Source organism: Cryptomeria japonica, unplaced genomic scaffold (assembly GCF_030272615.1).
Source record: "Cryptomeria japonica unplaced genomic scaffold, Sugi_1.0 HiC_scaffold_35, whole genome shotgun sequence".
Taxonomy (NCBI): Eukaryota; Viridiplantae; Streptophyta; class Pinopsida; order Cupressales; family Cupressaceae; genus Cryptomeria; species Cryptomeria japonica.
In genome coordinates this window covers 498,490-512,008 of record NW_026728857.1, presented here as the reverse complement: position 1 = coordinate 512,008, position 13,519 = coordinate 498,490, and the positions used below count along the sequence as shown (strand labels likewise).

At 60.2% G+C, this 13,519-nt stretch overlaps 1 non-coding gene across 1 annotated transcript; it reads left to right on the top strand.

Moving 5' to 3' along the window:
• Nucleotides 1–5,670: 5,670 nt before the first annotated feature.
• LOC131862148 (5S ribosomal RNA) lies at nucleotides 5,671–5,789 on the top strand. Its single transcript, XR_009361174.1, has one exon. It is a non-coding gene; the product is annotated as a 5S ribosomal RNA (ribosomal RNA).
• Nucleotides 5,790–13,519: the final 7,730 nt, after the last annotated feature.

Sequence of the window (13,519 nt, the reverse complement as noted above, 5' to 3'; positions counted from 1 at the left end):
CCGCCTTTCTGCGCATGGCACGCCATCAACTCGGTCATCGGACCCAAATTCCGCCTTCCTGCGCATGGCAGGTCATCGGACACAAATTCAGACCTCGCCAATATGCCTACGTATCGAATCGGTCATCGGACCCAACTTCCGACTTCATCCATACTGTAGGGTCTTTGAGGTTGGCGCGGTGCGCTCAACCCAGGGAGTCGACCCATCGAAGCATACACCTCCCCTATATAAGCTATTTGTCCGATTCCCACACCTGTGTAGTTTGCACCTCTGACCAGGACATCGACCCCAACTTCCGAACTCGACTGCAACGACGGCACCAGCGCCTTGGTGCGCACCTTGCGACGCACAGTCCCAACATTCGCCTTCCTGCACATGGCAGGTCATCGGACCCAAATTCCGACCTCGCGAGTATGCCTACATATCGAATCGGTCATCGGACCCAACTTCCGACTTCATCCATACCGTAGGGTCTTTGAGGTTGGCGCGGTGCGCTCAACCCGGGGAGTCGACCCAACGAAGCATACACCTCCCCTATATAAGCTATTTGTCCGATTCCCACACCTGTGTAGTTTGCACCTCCGATCAAGACATCGACCCCAACTTCCGAACTCGCCTCCAACGACCGAACCAGCGCCTTGGTGCGCACCTTGCAACGCACAGTGCCAACATTCGCCTTCCTGCACGTGGCAGGTCATCGGACCCAAATTCCGACCTCGCGAGTATGCCTACATATCGAATCGGTCATCGGACCCAACTTCCGACTTCATCCATACCGTAGGGTCTTTGAGGTTGGCGCGGTGCGCTCAACCCGGGGAGTCGACCCAACGAAGCATACACCTCCCCTATATAAGCTATTTGTCCGATTCCCACACCTGTGTAGCTTGCACCTCCGATCAGGACATCGACCCCAACTTCCGAACTCGACTAAAAAGACCGCACCAGCGCCTTGGTGTGCACCTTGCAACGCACAGTGTCAACATTCGCCTTCCTGCACATGGCAGGTCATCGGACCCAAATTCCGACCTCATGAGCATACCTACTAATCGAATCGGTCATCGGACCCAACTTCCGACTTCATCCATACCGTAGGGTCTTTGAGGTTGGCGCGGTGCGCTCAACCTGGGGAGTCGACCCATCGAAGCATACACCTCCCCTATATAAGCTATTTGTCCGATTCCGACACCTGTGTAGTTTGCACCTCCGCTCAGGACATCGACCCCAACTTCCGAACTCGCCTGCAACGACCGAACCAGCGCCTTGGTGCGCACCAAAAGTGCGCACTTTTGGAGGGCACTTTTCTGCGCTCCAAAGGTGCGCACTTTTGGAGGGCACTTTTTGGAGGGCACTTTTCTGCGCTCCAAAGGTGCGCACTTTTGGAGGGCACTTTTTGGAGGGCACTTTTCTGCGCTCCAAAGGTGCGCACTTTTGGAGGGCACTTTTTGGAGGGCACTTTTCTGCGCTCCAAAGGTGCGCACTTTTGGAGGGCACTTTTTGGAGGGCACTTTTCTGCGCTCCAAAGGTGCGCACTTTTGGAGGGCACTTTTTGGAGGGCACTTTTCTGCGCTCCAAAGGTGCGCACTTTTGGAGGGCACTTTTTGGAGGGCACTTTTCTGCGCTCCAAAGGTGCGCACTTTTGGAGGGCACTTTTTGGAGGGCACTTTTCTGCGCTCCAAAGGTGCGCACTTTTGGAGGGCACTTTTTGGAGGGCACTTTTCTGCGCTCCAAAGGTGCGCACTTTTGGAGGGCACTTTTTGGAGGGCACTTTTCTGCGCTCCAAAGGTGCGCACTTTTGGAGGGCACTTTTTGGAGGGCACTTTTCTGCGCTCCAAAGGTGCGCACTTTTGGAGGGCACTTTTTGGAGGGCACTTTTCTGCGCTCCAAAGGTGCGCACTTTTGGAGGGCACTTTTGTGCACTCCAAAGGTGCGCACTTTTGGAGGGCACTTTTCCTGTGCTCCAAAGGTGCACACCTAGGTGAGCACCTTCGACCACACCTTGTAGCACACCAAACTCTGACTTTCGACTTCATCCGCAATGCAGGGTCTTTGAGGTTGGCGCAATGCGCACAACCAGGGGAGTCGACCCATCAAACCCAACACCTCCCCTATATAAGCTATTTGTCTGATTCTCATACATGCGTAGCCTGCAGGAGCAATTAGGACATCGACCCCAACTTTCGGCTTCTAAACGAAAACAAGGTCTTTGAGGTTGGTGTAATGCGAACAACTAGGGGAGTCAACCCATCAAACCCAACACCTCCCCTATATAAGCTATTTGTCTGATTCTCATACATGTGTAGTCTACAGGAGCAATTAGGACATCGACCCCAACTTTTGACTTCTTAACGAAAACAAGGTCTTTGAGGTTGACGTAATGCGCACAACCAGGGGAGTCGACCCATCAAACCCAACACCTCCCCTATATAAGCTATTTGTCCGATTCTCATACATGTGTAGCCTGCAGGAGCCATTAGGACATTGACCCCAACTTTTGACTTCTTAACGAAAACAAGGTCTTTGAGGTTGGCGTAATGCGCACAACCAAGGGAGTTGACCCATCAAACCCAACACCTCCCCTATATAAGCTATTTGTCTGATTCTCATACATGTGTAGCCTGCAACAACGATTAGGACATCCACCCCAACTTCTGAATTCGTCTGCGTTGACCGCACCAAAGGTGCACGCCTTGGTGCTCACCAAAATCCGACTTCCGACTTCTTCTGCTATGCGGGGTCTTTGAGGTTGGCGCAGTGCGCACAACCAGGGGAGTCAACCCACCGAATGCAACACCTCCCCTATATAAGCTATTTGTCTGATTCTCATACATGCGTAGACTGCAGCAATGATTAGGACATCCACCCCAACTTTTGACTTCTTAAACAAGACAGGGTCTTTGAAGTTGGTGCAGTGCACACAACCAGGGGAGTCGACCCATCAAACGCAACACCTCCCCTATATAAAGCTATTTGTCCGATTCTCATACGTGTAGTCTGCAGCAGCGATTAGGACATCGACCCCAACTTCCGAATTCGTTTGCATTGACCGCACCAAAGGTGCACGCCTTGGTGTGCACCCTGGAGTGCACTTTGGTGCTCACCTCGGTGCACACTTTGGTGTGCACCTCAGTGTGCACCAAAGGTGCGCACCTTGGAGCGCACCAAAGGTGTACACTTTGGAGCGCACCACATAGGGTCTTTGAGAGGTTGGCGCAGTGCGCACACCAAGGTGGGTGTTGAGGTGCGTGCCGAGGTGGGTGGGTGCTAGGGTGCGCTCCATGGTGGGTGCCAGGGTGGGTGCGTGCTAGGGTGGATTCCAAAGAGGGTCATAGGGTGGGTGCCAAGGTGGGTTGGTGATATAGTGGGTTCAAAGGTGGGTACTAGGGTGGGTTCCAAGGTGGGTCACAAGTTGGGTGCCAGGATGCGTGGGTGTTAGGTTGGGTGCCAAGGTGGGCTCCTGCGTGGGTGGGTGCTAGGGTGGGTTTCAAGGTGGACGCGAGGGCGGGTGCCAAGGTGGGTAACAAGTTGGGTGTTAGGATGGGTGAGTGCTAGAGTGGGTGCCAAGGTGGGTGGGTGCTAAGGTGGATGCCAAGGTGGTTCACAGGGTGGGTGGGTTCTAGGGTGAGTTCCAAGGTGGGTCACAGGTTCAGTGCTAGGGTGGGTGTCAAGGCGGGTGTCGAGGTGCCTGGGTGCTAGGGTGTGGATGCCAATGTGGGTCATAGGGTGGGTACTAGGGTGGGCTGCAATGTGGGTGCCAAGGTGGGTAACATGCTCGGTGGGTTCTAAATTGGGTGCCAGGGTGGGTGTGCACCCACCTTGCCCGAGGTGGGTGCCAAGGTGCCAGTGTGGGTGGGTGCTAAGGTGGATGCCAAGGTGGGTGAGAAGGTGGGTGATAGGTTGAGTGGTAGGATGGGTGGGTGCCAAGATGGGTCACAGGGTGGGTGCAAGGGTGGGTAGGTGCTAGGGTTGGTGTCAGGGTGGGTGGGTGCTAGGTTGGGTTCCAAGGTGGGTGCGAGGGTGAGTGTCAAGGTGGGTCACAGGTTAGGTGCTAGGATGGGTGAGTGCTAGGGTGCAAAGGTGCCAGGGTGGGTGCTAGGATGGGTCGATGCTAGGGTGAGTGGCAAGGTGGGTCCACAAGTGTCAAGGTGGGTGCCGAGGTGGGTGCCAAGTCGGCGACTGCTATGGTGGATGCCAAGGTGGGTCACGGGGTGGGTGCCAAGTTGCTAGGTTGGGTTCCAAGGTGGGTGCCAACGTGGGTGCTAGGGTGCGTGGGTTAAAGGGTGTGTCACAACGTGGGTGCCAGGATGGGTGCGCACCCACACTGGCCAAGACGGGTGCGGGTGCAAGGTTGGGTTCCAAGCCCGGTCACAGGCTGGGTGCTAGGATGGGTGGGTGCCAAGGTGGGCACCAGGGTGGGTGCACCCACCCTGGCCAAGGTGGGTCACGGGGTGGGTCCTAGGGTGGGTAACGGGGTGGGTACTAAGGTGCGTGCCAAGGTGGGTCATAGGGTGGGTGCCAAGGTGGGCACCAGGGTGGGTGTGCACCAACCCTAGCCAGGGTAGGTCACGGGGTGGTTGTCGGGGTGGGCGTCAAGGAGCCAAGGTGGGTGGCAAGTAGCCAAGTTGCGTGCCAAGGTGGGTGTCGGGGTGGGTGCCAAGGATCCAAGGTGGGTGCCAAGGAACCAAGGTGGGTGTCTGGGTGGGTGCCGAGGTGGGAGCCAGGGTGGGTCCCAAGGTGAGTGCAAAGGTGGGTGCCAGGGTCAAGGTGAGTGCCAATGTGGGTTCCAAGGTGCCAGGGTCAGGGTGAGTGCCAATGTGGGTTCAAAGGTGCTAAGTTGGGTGCGAGGTTGGGTGCGAGGGTGGGTGGGTGCCAAGGTGTGCTAGGTGGAAGCCCGGGTGGGTCGGCATCCCATGGGTGTCGAGTTGGGTGCCTGATGGGTGCTTCTTGTCAAGTTTTAGTCGTCGGGACTCATTTCGAGCCTTAGAGGTCGTTTCTTGTCCGGTTGCCCTGTCTTCGACCTGGGAACCCAATTTTGGTCCTCGGGTCCCATTTTTTTTTGTCTCGCATCCCACTTTTGGCCTGTGGCCTTTTCGGGGTCGATTCTCGTTTTGGGCATCAGAGCATGTTTCTTCTCCTAAAACCCAATATTTGTTTATTAAGTCTCGGAACACATTTTTGTTCTCGTGGACCCATCATGGGTCTTGGAACGCATTTGTGGTCCTTGGGTCCCATTTTGCATCCCGAAACTTGTGTTTTGGTGCTTGATCCCTATTTTGGGTGCCCACCTTGCACCAAGTGCGCACCCGGGGCAAACCGAGCGCCTTGGTGCACCGGGGCAAGATCGAGCGTGCACCCGAGGCGCCCCGAACATGCACCAAGGTGCACTCGGCCCACATGTGAGCGCAGGTCGTTGCGCCCGAGGTGGTGTGTGGGCACCGCGTTGCAGACGGGACACTGCACGCACACGACGCCCCCTCCAGGTGCACGCACGTAGGCCGGGCCGGGTGCACACCCGACGCCCTAGCAAGGTGCGCGCACCCGGGCAGGGCTCACACTTGGCGAACGGGGCGCACTTCGCGAGGGAGGGTGTGCACCTCGACGGGGGTGGGTGGCCGGGGTGGATTCGCACGTGGGTCGCGGTTTGCTAAGTACACACTGCGACAAGCTCATAACGGGTGCGATCATACCAGCATTAGTGCACCGGATCCCATCAGAACTCCGCAGTTAAGCGCGCTTGGGCCGGAGTAGTACTGGGATGGGTGACCTCCCGGGAAGTCCCGGTGTTGCACCCTTTTTTAGTTTTTCGCCGGGCGTCGCAATGCTATTTGAATAAACCTTTTGCCCGTTTGCGTTCTCGTCGGGGCCGGGCCGGGCCGGGGTGCGCTGCCCGCACTACCGCGCGCGCGGGGGCGACACCGAGCGCGCACCCGAGGCACCCCGAGCACACAGGCCACGGTGCAACCCGGGCGTTGTGCGCGCACCCCGGTGCGCCCGAGGTGCTGCGCGCGCACCCAGGTGAAATCGGTGTGCACCTCGGCCAGTGCGCGCTCGGTCGAGTCGCGCACGTTGGCCAAGGTGCACGGTGATGTTTCTTACTCTAAGGTTCCGCACCAGACGCCCGGGACAGGTGAGCGAAGCTGGGCGGGGCCGGGTGCGCGGCCGGGGCAGGTGCACGCAGCTGGAGAGAGCTTTGGAGCACACTTCGGAGCGCACCAATGATGCGCTCCATTCAAAAGTTTCCTGAAAAGGCAAAAAAAGTTGAGATTATAGAATTTCCCACTTGAGAGATTGTAAAAAAAAAAAATTTAAAATGAAGGAAACGCGGGTGCCAAGGTGTGCGCAGCCCAGCCAAGGTGTGCGCACCAAGGCGCCCACCCTGGCGAAGGTGCACGCAAGGTGCGCACCCGAGGCAAACCGGACAATTAACCCAACTTTCGACTTCGCGCGCACCTTGGAGCGCACTTCGGAGCGCTCCTTGGTGCGCACCAATCTTGGGCACCTCGGAGTGCACCATGGCGCCCACCAAGGTGCGCACCCGGGGCAAACCGAGCTCCGACTTCGTGCGCACCTTGGAGCGCACGAAAGGTGCGCACCATGGCGCCCACCAAGGTGCGCAGCCCAGCCAAGGCGTGCGCATCAAGGTGCGCACCCTGGCGAAGGTGCGCACCCGGGGCAAACCGAGCTCCGACTTCGTGCGCACCTTGGAGCGCACAAAAGGTGCGCAACCCAGCCAAGGTGTGCGCACCCCGGTCAAACCGAGCTCCGAATCGTGCGCACCAGAGGTGCACGCCATCGTGCGCACCTTGGAGCACACTTCGGAGCCCTCCTTGGTGCGCGCCGATGTTGCGCACCTCGGAGCGCACCCGGGGAAAACAATGCAATTAACCCGACTTTCGACTTCGTGGGCACCTCGGAGCGCTCTCGGGTTCGCACCTCGGAGCACACCGAGGTGCGCACCTTTGATGCGCTGCCTTCACCAATTTCCAGAAAAGGCAAGAAAACATTGAGAAGGTGTGCACACCGAGGTGCCCACCCTGGCGAAGGTGCACGCGAGGTGCGCACCCGGGGCAAACCGGGCTCCGACTTCGTGCACGCCGCACCTTGGAGCACACTTCGGAGCGCTCCTTGGTGCGCACCAGGGCGCGCAACCCAGCCGAGGTGCCCACCCCGGCGAAGGTGCACGCGAGGTGCGCACCCGGGGCAAACCGGGCTCCGACTTCGTGCACGCCATGGTGCCCACCGCGGCGAAGGTGCACGCGAGGTGCGCACCCGGGGCAAACCGGGCTCCGACTTCGTGCACGCCGCACCTTGGAGCACACTTCGGAGCGCTCCTTGGTGCGCACCATGGTGCCCACCAGGGCGCGCAACCCCGCCGAAGGTGCACGCGAGGTGCGCACCCGGGGCAAACCGGGCTCCGACTTCGTGCACGCCGCACCTTGGAGCACACTTCGGAGCGCTCCTTGGTGCGCACCATGGTGCCCACCAGGGCGCGCAACCCCGCCGAAGGTGCACGCGAGGTGCGCACCCGGGGCAAACCGGGCTCCGACTTCGTGCACGCCATGGTGCGCACCGCGGCGAAGGTGCGCACCCGGGGCAAACCGGGCTCCGACTTCGTGCACGCCGCACCTTGGAGCACACTTCGGAGCGCTCCTTGGTGCGCACCAGGGCGCGCAACCCAGCCGAGGTGCCCACCCCGGCGAAGGTGCACGCGAGGTGCGTACCCGGGGCAAACCGGGCTCCGACTTCGTGCACGCCGCACCTTGGAGCACACTTCGGAGCGCTCCTTGGTGCGCACCATGGTGCCCACCAGGCCGCGCAACCCAGCCAAGGTGTGCGCACCAAGGTGCACGCGAGGTGCGCACCCGGGGCAAACCGGGGTCCGACTTCGTGCACGCCGCACCTTGGAGCACACATCGGGGCGCTCCCGGGTTCGCACCGGCGTTGCGCACCGTGGTGGGCACCTCGGAGCACACCAAGGTGGGCAGCGAGGTGCGCACCTTTGATGCGATGCCTTCACTAATTTCCATAAAAGGCAAAAAAAAAACGAGATTTTAAAATTTCCGTTTTGAAAGATAGTGAGAAAAAGGGAATGCTGGTGCCATCTTGAGCCCGCCCTGGTGCGCAGCCCAGCCAAGGTGTGCGCACCAAGGTGCCCACCCTGGCGAAGGTGCGCGCCCGGGCAATTAATCCAACTTCCAACTTCGCGCGCGCCAGGGTGGGAGCGCACCCAACAACCGGGCCTGGGAAGAGCCAATGCGAGAAACCCCACCAAACGCTCTGACAAAAAAAGAGGGGGCGCTCCAGTAACCCCGCTTCGGAGCGCACCCTGGGCAAACCCAGCCAAGGTGCCCACCCCGGCCAAGGTGCAGGCGAGGTGCGCACCCGGGGCAAACCGGGCTCCGACAACGTGCACGCCGCACCTTGGAGCACACTTCGTAGCGCTCCCGGGTGCGCACCTCAGAGCACACCAAGGTGGGCAGCGAGGTGCGCACCTTTGATGCGCTGCCTTCACTAATTTCCAGAAAAGGCAAAAAAAAAAGGAGATTTTAAAATTTCCGTTTTGAAAGATAGTGAAAAAAACGGAACGCGCGTGCCATCTTGAGCCCGCCCTGGTGCGCAGCCCAGGTAAGGTGCCCACCCTGGCAAAGGTGCGCACCCGGGCAATTAACCCTACTTCCGACTTCGTGCGCGCCAGGGTGGCAACCGGGCCTCGGAAGAGCCAATGCGAGAAACCCCACCAAACGCTCCGACAAAAAAAGAGGCGGCGCTCCAATAACCCCGCTTCGGAGCGCAGCCGGGGCAAACCCAGCCAAGGTGCCCACCCCGACGAAGGTGCACGCGAGGTGCGCACCCGGGGCAAACCGGGCTCCGACAACGTGCACGCAGCACCTTGGAGCACACTTCGAAGCACTCCCGGGTGCCCACCGGCGTTGCGCACCGTGGTGGGCAGCGAGGTGCGCACCTTTGATGCGCTGCCTTCACTAATTTCCAGAAAAAGGCAAAAAAAAATGAGATTTTAAAATTTCCGTTTTGAAAGATAGTGAAAAAAAAGGAACGCGGGTGCCATCTTGAGCCCGCCCTGGTGCGCAGCCCAGGCAAGGCATGCGCACCAAGGTGCCCACCCGAGGTGCACACCCGGGGCAAACCGGGCTCCGACTTCGTGCAGGCCGCACCTTGGAGCACACTTCGGAGCGCTCCTTGGTGCGCACCATGGTGCCCACCAGGGCGCGCAACCCAGCCAAGGTCTGCACACCAAGGTGCCCACCCCGGCGAAGGTGCACGCGAGGTGCGCACCCGGGGCAAACCGGGCTCCGACTTCGTGCACGCCATGGTGCCCACCGCGGCGAAGGTGCACGCGAGGTGCGCACCCGGGGCAAACCGGGCTCCGACTTCGTGCACGCCGCACCTTGGAGCACACTTCGGAGCGCTCCTTGGTGCGCACCATGGTGCCCACCAGGGCGCGCAACCCAGCCAAGGTGTGCGCACCAAGGTGCACGCGAGGTGCGCACCCGGGGCAAACCGGGGTCCGACTTCGTGCACGCCGCACCTTGGAGCACACATCGGAGCGCTCCCAGGTTCGCACCAGCGTTGCGCACCTTTGATGCGCTGCCTTCACTAATTTCCAGAAAAGGCAAAAAAAAACGAGATTTTAAAATTTCCGTTCTGAAAGATAGTGAAAAAAACGGAACGCGGGTGCCATCTTGAGCCCTTCCTGGTGCGCAGCCCAGGCAAGTTGTGCGCACCAAGGTGCCCACCCTGGCGGAGGTGCGCGCCCGGGGCAATCCGGGCTCCGACTTCGTGCACTGCATGGTGCCCACCAAGGCGCGCAACCCAGCCAAGGTGCCCACCGCAGCGAAGGTGCACGCGAGGTGCGCACCCGAGGTGCACACCCGGGGCAAACCGGGCTCCGACTTCGTGCACGCCGCACCTTGGAGCACACTTCAGAGCGCTCCTTGGTGCGCACCAGGGCGCGCAACCCAGCCGAGGTGCCCACCCCGGCGAAGGTGCACGCGAGGTGCGCACCCGGGGCAAACCGGGCTCCGACTTCGTGCACGCCATGGTGCCCACCGCGGCGAAGGTGCGCACCCGGGGCAAACCGGGCTCCGACTTCGTGCACGCCGCACCTTGGAGCACACTTCGGAGCGCTCCTTGGTGCGCACCATGGTGCCCACCAGGCCGCGCAACCCAGCCAAGGTGTGCGCACCAAGGTGCACGCGAGGTGCGCACCCGGGGCAAACCGGGGTCCGACTTCGTGCACGCCGCACCTTGGAGCACACATCGGGGCGCTCCCGGGTTCGCACCGGCGTTGCGCACCGTGGTGGGCACCTCGGAGCACACCAAGGTGGGCAGCGAGGTGCGCACCTTTGATGCGATGCCTTCACTAATTTCCATAAAAGGCAAAAAAAAAACGAGATTTTAAAATTTCCGTTTTGAAAGATAGTGAGAAAAAGGGAATGCTGGTGCCATCTTGAGCCCGCCCTGGTGCGCAGCCCAGCCAAGGTTTGCGCACCAAGGTGCCCACCCTGGCGAAGGTGCGCGCCCGGGCAATTAACCCAACTTCCAACTTCGCGCGCGCCAGGGTGGGAGCGCACCCAACAACCGGGCCTGGGAAGAGCCAATGCGAGAAACCCCACCAAACTCTCTGACAAAAAAAGAGGGGGCGCTCCAGTAACCCCGCTTCGGAGCGCACCCTGGGCAAACCCAGCCAAGGTGCCCACCCCGGCCAAGGTGCAGGCGAGGTGCGCACCCGGGGCAAACCGGGCTCCGACAACGTGCACGCCGCACCTTGGAGCACACTTCGTAGCGCTCCCGGGTGCGCACCTCAGAGCACACCAAGGTGGGCAGCGAGGTGCGCACCTTTGATGCGCTGCCTTCACTAATTTCCAGAAAAGGCAAAAAAAAAAGGAGATTTTAAAATTTCCGTTTTGAAAGATAGTGAAAAAAACGGAACGCGCGTGCCATCTTGAGCCCGCCCTGGTGCGCAGCCCAGGTAAGGTGCCACCCTGGCAAAGGTGCGCACCCGGGCAATTAACCCTACTTCCGACTTCGTGCGCGCCAGGGTGGCAACCGGGCCTCGGAAGAGCCAATGCGAGAAACCCCACCAAACGCTCCGACAAAAAAAGAGGCGGCGCTCCAATAACCCCGCTTCGGAGCGCAGCCGGGGCAAACCAAGCCAAGGTGCCCACCCCGACGAAGGTGCACGCGAGGTGCGCACCCGGGGCAAACCGGGCTCCGACAACGTGCACGCAGCACCTTGGAGCACACTTCGAAGCACTCCCGGGTGCCCACCGGCGTTGCGCACCGTGGTGGGCAGCGAGGTGCGCACCTTTGATGCGCTGCCTTCACTAATTTCCAGAAAAAGGCAAAAAAAAATGAGATTTTAAAATTTCCGTTTTGAAAGATAGTGAAAAAAAAGGAACGCGGGTGCCATCTTGAGCCCGCCCTGGTGCGCAGCCCAGGCAAGGCATGCGCACCAAGGTGCCCACCCGAGGTGCACACCCGGGGCAAACCGGGCTCCGACTTCGTGCAGGCCGCACCTTGGAGCACACTTCGGAGCGCTCCTTGGTGCGCACCATGGTGCCCACCAGGGCGCACCCGAGGCAAACCGGGCTCCGACTTCGTGCACGCCGCACCTTGGAGCACACATCGGAGCGCTCCCAGGTTCGCACCAGCGTTGCGCACCTTTGATGCGCTGCCTTCACTAATTTCCAGAAAAGGCAAAAAAAAACGATATTTTAAAATTTCCGTTCTGAAAGATAGTGAAAAAAACGGAACGCGGGTGCCATCTTGAGCCCTTCCTGATGCGCAGCCCAGGCAAGTTGTGCGCACCAAGGTGCCCACCCTGGCGGAGGTGCGCGCCCGGGGCAAACCGGGCTCCGACTTCGTGCACTGCATGGTGCCCACCAAGGCGCGCAACCCAGCCAAGGTGCCCACCGCAGCGAAGGTGCACGCGAGGTGCGCACCCGAGGTGCACACCCGGGGCAAACCGGGCTCCGACTTCGTGCACGCCGCACCTTGGAGCACACTTCAGAGCGCTCCTTGGTACGCACCAGGGCGCGCAACCCAGCCAAGGTGCTCACCCCGGCGAAGGTGCACGCGAGGTGCGCACCCGGGGCAAACCGGGCTCGGACTTCGTGCACGCCGCACCTTGGAGCACACATCGGAGCGCTCCCGGGTTCGCACCAGCATTGCGCACCTTTGATGCGCTGCCTTCACTAATTTCCAGAAAAGGCAAAAAAAAGAAAAAAATGAGATTTTAAAATTTCCGTTTTGAAAGATAGTGAAAAAAACGGAACGCGGGTGCCATCTTGAGCCCGCCCTGGTGTGCAGCCCAGGCAAGTTGTGCGCACCAAGGCACCCACCCTGGCCAAGGTGGGTCACGGGGTGGGTCCTAGGGTGGGTAACGGGGTGGGTACTAAGGTGCGTGCCAAGGTGGGTCATAGGGTGGGTGCCAAGGTGGGCACCAGGGTGGGTGTGCACCAACCCTAGCCAGGGTAGGTCACGGGGTGGTTGTCGGGGTGGGCGTCAAGGAGCCAAGGTGGGTGGCAAGTAGCCAAGTTGCGTGCCAAGGTGGGTGTCGGGGTGGGTGCCAAGGATCCAAGGTGGGTGCCAAGGAACCAAGGTGGGTGTCTGGGTGGGTGCCGAGGTGGGAGCCAGGGTGGGTCCCAAGGTGAGTGCAAAGGTGGGTGCCAGGGTCAAGGTGAGTGCCAATGTGGGTTCCAAGGTGCCAGGGTCAGGGTGAGTGCCAATGTGGGTTCAAAGGTGCTAAGTTGGGTGCGAGGTTGGGTGCGAGGGTGGGTGGGTGCCAAGGTGTGCTAGGTGGAAGCCCGGGTGGGTCGGCATCCCATGGGTGTCGAGTTGGGTGCCTGATGGGTGCTTCTTGTCAAGTTTTAGTCGTCGGGACTCATTTCGAGCCTTAGAGGTCGTTTCTTGTCCGGTTGCCCTGTCTTCGACCTGGGAACCCAATTTTGGTCCTCGGGTCCCATTTTTTTTTGTCTCGCATCCCACTTTTGGCCTGTGGCCTTTTCGGGGTCGATTCTCGTTTTGGGCATCAGAGCATGTTTCTTCTCCTAAAACCCAATATTTGTTTATTAAGTCTCGGAACACATTTTTGTTCTCGTGGACCCATCATGGGTCTTGGAACGCATTTGTGGTCCTTGGGTCCCATTTTGCATCCCGAAACTTGTGTTTTGGTGCTTGATCCCTATTTTGGGTGCCCACCTTGCACCAAGTGCGCACCCGGGGCAAACCGAGCGCCTTGGTGCACCGGGGCAAGATCGAGCGTGCACCCGAGGCGCCCCGAACATGCACCAAGGTGCACTCGGCCCACATGTGAGCGCAGGTCGTTGCGCCCGAGGTGGTGTGTGGGCACCGCGTTGCAGACGGGACACTGCACGCACACGACGCCCCCTACAGGTGCACGCACGTAGGCCGGGCCGGGTGCACACCCGACGCCCTAGCAAGGTGCGCGCACCCGGGCAGGGCTCACACTTGGCGAACGGGGCGCACTTCGCGAGGGAGG